The 8102-nt window shown below is 38.0% G+C and overlaps 1 pseudogene; it reads right to left on the bottom strand.

Moving 5' to 3' along the window:
• Positions 1 to 6942: 6942 nt before the first annotated feature.
• Positions 6943 to 7327, bottom strand: LOC118848711 (annotated as a pseudogene).
• Positions 7328 to 8102: the final 775 nt, after the last annotated feature.

The raw sequence follows: 8102 nt of genomic DNA, 5'->3' as shown, positions 1-8102 counted from the left end.
GCTTGAAAGTCCTCTATTTTATTGAAAATCCATATTTTGCCTTGGAGCATTGTGCTCAGTTTTTCTGGGTAGGTGATTCTTGGTTTTAATTCTCACTCCAGAAAATTATATTCCAAGCCCTTCAATCCGTTACTGTAGAAGCTTCTAGATCTTGTGTTATCCTGATTGGGTTTCCACAGTACTCAAATTATTTCTTTCTGGCCCCTTGCAGTATTTTCTCCTTGACCTGGGAGCTCTGGAATTTGGTGACAATATTCCTAGGAGTTTTCTTTCTGGGATCTTTTTGAGGAGGTAATCAATGGATTCTTTCAATTTTTGTTTTACCCTCTGGCTCTAGAATATCAAGGCAGTTCTTCTTGATAAGTTCTTTAAAGATGATATCTAGGCTCTTTTATTAATCATAGTTTTCAGGTAGTCCAATAATTTTTAAATTACCTCTTCTGAATCTGTTTTCCAGGTCAGTAGTTTTTCCAATGAGATATTTCACATTGTCTTCCACTTTTTCATTCCTTTGGTTCTTTGATTACTTGCTTCCACTTGCTCCAGTCTGATTTTTAAGGTAGTATTTTCTTCAGTGGTCTTTTTGACCTCCTTTTCCATTTGGCTAATTCTGCCTTTCAAGGCATTCTTCTCCTCATTGACTTTTTGGAGCTCTTTTGCCATTTGAGTTAGTCTATTTTTAAGGTGTTATTTTCTTCAGTATTTTTGGGGGTCTCCTTTAGCAAGGCATTGACTTGTTTTTCATGCTTTTCTCACATCACTCTCATTTCTCTTCCCATTTTTCCTCTATTTCTCTAACTTATTTTCCAAATCCTTTTTGAGCTCATCCTTGGCCTGGGACCAGTTCATGTTTTTCTTGGAGGCTTTTGATGTAGGCTCTTTGACTTTGTTGACTTCTTCTGGTTGTATGTTTTGGTCTTCTTTGTCACCAAAGAAAGATTCCAAAATCTGAGTCAGAATCTGAGTCTGTTTTTACTGCCTGGCCATGTTCCCAGCCAACTATTTGACCCTTGAGCTTTTCATCGGAGTATGACTGTTTGTAGAGTATAGAGTACTTTGTCCCAAGCTTGAGGAGCTCCACTGTTATTTTCAGAGCTATTTCTGTACAGCCAGCTCTGCCACACCAGTGTTCCTCTTACCCCAAGAACTGCCAACCAGGACTGTGACTCAGATCTAAGCAGGCTCTGCACTCCTGATCTGACCCACCAGTTAATTCCTGCCATCAGGTGGGCCTGGGGCGAGAAGCAACTGCAGCTGTAGCTCTAGAATAAGATTCAGAGCTGCACCAACCCTACTGTCCCCAGGGCTGGGACTGACCACTTCTTTGTTGTCTTTGGTGTTTGTGGGTTAAGAAGTCTGGTAACTGCCGCAGCTCACTGACTCAGGGCTCTATGGCCTGTTCCACCCTGCTTCTGGTCTGGTTCGTCTGGGTGTGGCCCACACTGGGCTCTGCTCCTCTCCTCCCCCAGCACTGTATGATAGAACTTAACCAGCGACCATCCAGGCTGTCCTGGGCTGGAGCCCTGCTTCCCTCTGCTATTTTGTGCGTTCTGCAGTTCTAGAATTTGTTCAGAGCTATTTTTATAGGTGTTTGGAGGGTCCTGGGGGAGAGCCCTAGGCAAGTCCCTGCTTTCCAGCCACCATCTTGGCTCTGCCCCCTCCATATTTTATAATCTACCATTTTGGCTGGGACATTGCCTGACATTTAATGGGGGTCCTGCTACCATCTGAGCAGCCCATGCTATTCTAAAATGTTTCTAGTTGACAGGATATTTTTTCCCTTACCCCAAGGATAAGTTTGCCTCCTTGAAATTTCCATCCATGGATCCTCATTTCACCCTCTGGGGCCAAGGAGGAAAAGTTTGAGCCTTTTCCTCCTGTCACTCTTTCAAATATTCTAAGTCATAAGTGTTTGAAGGTCAATGGAAAAAAAAAACCAATGATCAGCTGATCAGTTCATCAACAAGCAGTTATTAAACACTAGGAACTGTCCTTAGTACTTGGGATGTGACACCTACGGAAATATATCTTCCCTCATTAATTGGGATCCTATTTATAAAGGATGATGCTTCTTTTGCAATTAAGATTATATGGCATGATCATCGATTCCCCCTGTAAAATTTTTGGCTGATCATATATTGAGAATTGATGTTTGCAGTGAAAATTGGGCTAGCTTGCAATGTTTTCTTGAATAATAGAGATAAATATAACACTACTAATGAAATAGAGGAAGCTAGGTGGCATGGTGGACATAACATGGAGGCTGGAGCCAGTTTCCAAGGCACTTACTAGCTGCGGTCTTTACTAACTAAGGTGTTTTTGAACTCTAGATCAATGATTCTGGCATCCTAGAAATATGGCTTGGTGCTGATTACAATCATTTACTATGGTAGAGGGAGAAAGAAGTAGCAAGCAGGAGGAATGGGGAAGAAGAGAAGAGACACAATAAGAATTCGCAGTGGTGATACTCAGCTATACCTCAGACTATTTTACTTCAATTCTTGTCCAATCAGCCTACTATTATCACCAACTTATGCACAAGGTCTAAAAAAGTAAATTTTTGAGAAGGAAAAGGGAACATAGAAGAATGATAATGGGAGAGGTGGAGAATGCATTCATTTATTCTGGACTCTCAGAATCTCCTCATAGCAACGTCACAAGTCATTTTCCACTCATCAACCAACTGACTTGAACCCTACAAATTTTGTCCAACCCTGGCAATGTGATGACAACAAACAAACAAACTGAAAAAAGGGCAAAAAGAAAAAATGTTTAAAAGGACAGTATGTTCTTTGTCTAAGAGAATGACAAAATTGTAGTGAAAAATACAGTTATCAAAGAAATTAATGGAACAGGTTAAGATAGAACTAAGCAGGAAGAATACATGCAATTTTTTAAATGCAAATAAAATCTAAGGATTTTAGATCTTCTAGGGCACATAAATATGATCAAGTAGAAACTCATTTCTTTCTACACTTTTCCTCTTGTGTTTTTTTGCTGTATTTTTCTCCTTAAATTCTTTTGTAGATGATACTTCCTTCATTTTCCCAATATTCCTGAGTAGGAAAAAATATTCCCCCAAACTGCCCAATGACCTATCCTATTTCTGACACTTGAAAACCTGCATTCTACTTTTTATTATTTCAATGTTACTGAAATCTATTTAATTTTCTTCATTTTATCATATTTGTTTGTCACATAACATTCTCAGCCCTATGTTTCTTGTAGGCTATGATTAGAACTGTTCTATTTTCTGAATATCCTGTTATTTTGATTCTTTGGGTCAGCATTATAGAATGGGTTATTTTGAGGGGACAATTGATCTCATTGGCCTTGGAGAGCATCATATTATAATTTTTCTTTTAAATTACTGTAAATTAGGATAAATTCTACACTTTTCTAAATGGTTCCTGGATATCTTCCAATTTTTTTACTTGATACTATGTTTCTGAACACAGTATCATAATATTAAACTTGGAGTTTCTTTCTTTTGGTGTTTGAAAGATTCACTTCATATGCAATTTTTTTTTTTTTTTTTTGCAGAGGAAGGCATTTCATTATGCTCCCCGAGAGAGTGGGTGTAGTGCCCATGGGAACACTCACACTGATACAGCTGCAGGAGCAGGGGTAACCATTCCCTCCACTCCTGCTAGAGTCATGGTTAGTTTACAATCTTTGTTTTTTACATAGCTTTCCTAGGTTATACAGTTTATATAAATGGGATAATAAGGATACAGAAGCAAAAGTGAAGTTACTTAGATTTTCCTTGTCTTAGTTTAGGATTAAACTATATTCTTTTACTTCCCCTACTTTCCCTCTTTAACATATGCAAATCAGTAGGCCTGAATTCTTGACCAAGACCAGACCCTAGATAAGCTTGAACAGGTTCAAGTGGGTTTGGCCTCTCTAATTCCCCAGACTGCCTTCTCAAAAAGTATGTACATGCGTACAAACCTCTGACCTCTCACCTGACTGACCTTGAGGCCTGGTCTCTGCTAAAGCTGGGGTGGGGAAGGGCAGGGAAGCACACCTTCAGTTCTGTGGAAACAAAACTCCTCCTCCCATTTCTTACAATTCCCCCCTCTTCTTTTATTCAAATTTTTGTTTCCACATTTTTAATATTCCCTTACTCTCTTTCTCATCTGAATTTTTCTCCTTAATCATCACCCCCTTAAATATGGGAAGGATTGATCAATGCATTGACAAATCAAAGGAGGCAGTCCCCTTTGTAAATACAGATACAGAGACCCAAAAGAAAACTTTTGTAGGAGAATGGAAAGAAAGCTGGTTCCTATAAGAAGGAAAGAAGAAGATGCTGGAGATGGAACAAATACCAAGGACCAGAGGACTTCACTGATGCTGTTCTCTGCCAGACAGCCTTATGGGAAGAGACTTTTGAATCTTAAAGGGACAATTGCATTATCGTTTTCTTTTGGGTCTCTGTATCTGTATTCATATGCATTTTGATGTCAATATTTCCAGGTGATTCCCCTGTCTGATTTTCTGAAGGATTATTTCCATGATTTTTGTCTGCTGCCCTGGCTGGCTAGGTTATTCTAAGTGAATCAATTGACCCCTTTGAGACTTTTTTTCTCATCTGTAAAATGCAATTAATAAGCACAACACAGTGGCTCAATTTCTTTAGGTGGGCAAAAGTGGGAAAATAATGTGGACAGAACCATGAAAAGTATATTTGTTGTCTTGAGTATTCCATACCTATCAGTTAGCATAATTTTATTTTCTTGGCTTAGAAATTAAAAAATAGCCATTCTTTCCTAATTCTGAATTTTAGAATTCTGAATTTACTCCAAACTTCAGATACCATCCTATATCAACCTGGAAGTCTTTCCATATACCTTTACTTCCTAGTTTTCATTCTCTTCTTTACCTTTTGCATTCATATTTATAGAGAAATATATTTGTCGGACACGTATTTTTAATGGTATCAAGTACTTCCAGAGAAGGAAATGTCTCTACCTGTGAAGATTGGCACCTTTTCTGCTACTAATCTCAGAGTTGCTTGAAACACTGAAATGTTAAGTGACTTACCCAGGGTTACAAAAATAACATGTATTCAAGGTGAGACTTTAAGCTAGGTCTTCTGAGCACTCAGTAGAGTTCTTAATACAGTACATCAGAGGTATCAAACTAATGGAAAAGACTCCCAAATGATTCCTAAACCAGATTAAAATGTGATTAAAAAACAAAATAGATAATGTTCATTTGTGACTTTCTGAGTCAATATGTGGTCCAAAGGGATCTGCTTCTATTAGAATGTGACACTACAGCTATACAACATGCTACATAATACAAATGTGTATGTTTCCATATGAACACATTGTACTTATATGTACATGTATGTATAGATATATACTATATATATATAATATTTACATTTATGAACATTCATACACTTATTTTGCCCATGTTTGATACACCAGTATGATGTAGATTTTAGAGCAAGGAATCTTCAATGTTTCATTTTTTCCTGTGCCACTTTTGTTTCTGAATTATTCTCACAGTGCTTTGCTCTTAGTAGGTCTTAAATAGTTCTTGCATTGGGTTGGACTGGATCCAGTACCTACCTCCTGGGGATGTTGTGAGAAAATTTCCCTTTGGTAACCTTAAAATGCTATTGATGTGTGAATTATTGTTTGCTATTATCATTAAAAATCCTGTCAATTCCCACCAGGAAGTCAGTCTGTAGTTCTGGTTGCCTCACTTTAAGGATACTGAGCTGAGCACATAAGAAGTCTATAAGGTAATGAAAGACTTTTTTGTATGAGGAAAAAAAAAACAAAAAAAAATAAAAATTTTCCACCTGGAAACATAAAGAACAAGAGAGTATATAAACAAAGTTTATAAGATCCTGAAAGTTAGAAATATTTCATGTTGGAACTGGAAAAGACCTGAAGGAACATCATCTCTAAGCTTTTCCACATATAGAGCAGGTTTCGAAAGAATAGTTCAACCAGGACCTGCAGCTCTTTAGTGCCAGAACAAGCATGTGAAGTCAGTGTTCTTGCCTACCTGTTTGGGGGTCTCCCACTACAATTATCATATATTTTGATATTTCAAAAGTATGTGATTTGTCTTGATTGCTGCTGACTCCACTGAAATTAATGCAATTCTCTCTATGACTTAGTGGAATGGCAGTAACAGTTGGTATGAAAGGAAAATTCATATTGTGTTACCAATGTCCCTGCACTTTGCTAGATTTATCCTTTGAAAATAAATACATGGTCCATCATTCCGCCTGCTCTTGGAATATTTCTATGACATGCTAGAGAATTTTACAGAACTCATCCTTTACAATGTTGTCAGGATAATATACCTAAAGGATAGGTTTGACTACTTCATTCATCTCTTCAGGAAGCTTCTGTAGCTCCCTATTTTCCCTAGGATAATATGCAAACAATGCTTTCTCACATTTAAATCCCCTCACACTAATGAAAAGCTAGAGGAGACCTATCATCCCAGACATTACATCACATTATTACCTTTCAAATACTATACATTCCAGCCAAATTGATCAACTTGCTGTGCCCCTCAAACACCATTCCCTCTTCTACCTTTGTAACTCCTCCTCAAATTTCTTAAATTGTCTCCATCTCAGCCTTATGATATACTTGCCTTACCTTAAGATTCAAATAAAATACTAGCTACTACCCACCAATTTTTCCTGTTGTCTCTCAACAACATAACTTTTCATAGGCACTGCGTATATTTCCCATTTGTTTATCATATCCCCGTTTCAAAGATTTCAAGTTAAAAGGAACCTTCATAGTTGTCTAGGGCAATTCTTTCATTTTAGAGATGTGGAAAATGAAACCCAGATATATTAAGACAATTGATATAAATGAGAATGGGCATACCTAGGAGAAAGGAAGCCTCTTTTTTCATTTTTAGCAAACATTTTATTTACTGACCAACACAGTAGTTCTAAAACTGTAGCTTCTGGAAGAATCACTTGTTTTTTCCTGTCTTGTACCTTTCTTCAAACTTGACCTTGGCCTCCCTCCTGCCCTCCCCTTTGAGTGCAGAGTCACGGAACATGTTCTTGTTGACAATTGTTTTGTCCAATGGGATATCCGCAGAGTATCTGGTGGGCATGAGGTGGTTCTGGTTATAAACTTTTATGAAGGACTTGATTTTCCATCTCTTGGCAATCTTCTTTTCACCCATTGCTGCAGTTGCTTTTTGAGGGTAGTAGTCGATACCTGCCACCAAGGCATAGCTGTGGGGCCTGTTGGAGGTCCCATTATGAATGTTCTTGAGGCCAGGCCAAGACCAGCACCACCCTCCCCGATTTCATGAGCTTGCCCATTTCGACATGAAGTGGGTTGCTCCTAGAGCCAAAAGTGAAAGGAAGTCTCTTCCTATCGAGTTCTTCATCATTGTTGCCTTAATACCCTTAGTGCCTATCCAAGTGCCCCTCACCAAGTCAGAAATCAAGAAATGCTTGCTGAATTGAATTTAATTAGCATCAGGAACCCAGGATAATCTCTCCAGAAGGAGGCAGAGACAAACAAAGTATTAGCATAAGATCTACTATACAAAATGCATTTTTTATGAATAAGAATAAAGAGAAAGTATATTTGTTTGCTGAATCCCCAGTTTCAAGAGCCCCTTGATTATTGAAATAGGTAGTTTCAGGGACAACATAATAAAAGCTAGTGGCACTTGACACAGTGGGTACTAAATTCATGGGGCTCATTACTTCAAGAGCTGACACAAGCTAAAAATCAGTGCAGATTCAAGAAGGGCTCAGCCAAGTTCATGGCTGAGGATAGACACCTAATTGGTTTTTGACAGAAACTGAAAGCTCATTCCTAACCTATTGATGAGCACACTACAAAAAGAAATGTCTTAGAGGACAAAAATGGTCAAATGCAAGATCTCTTCGTATTAATGACAGGAAAAATAACCTGGGCTAAAGGCACCATTGGCGTGCAGATGCATGTCTTTTCATATGTTCCTTTATTCCCATTTAACAGACAAATGTAGTTATTAAGATTTGTAGGGGCAACTGTTTTAATGCATTCAATATCATTATAATAATATAAACTAATGTTTGAATACTGCCCTCAGATCTTTACATC

The sequence above is a fragment of the Trichosurus vulpecula genome, chromosome 4, assembly GCF_011100635.1.
Source record: "Trichosurus vulpecula isolate mTriVul1 chromosome 4, mTriVul1.pri, whole genome shotgun sequence".
NCBI lineage: Eukaryota > Metazoa > Chordata > Mammalia > Diprotodontia > Phalangeridae > Trichosurus > Trichosurus vulpecula.
The sequence above is the reverse complement of the archived record's forward strand: the minus strand, read 5'-3'. Positions and strand labels throughout refer to the sequence as shown.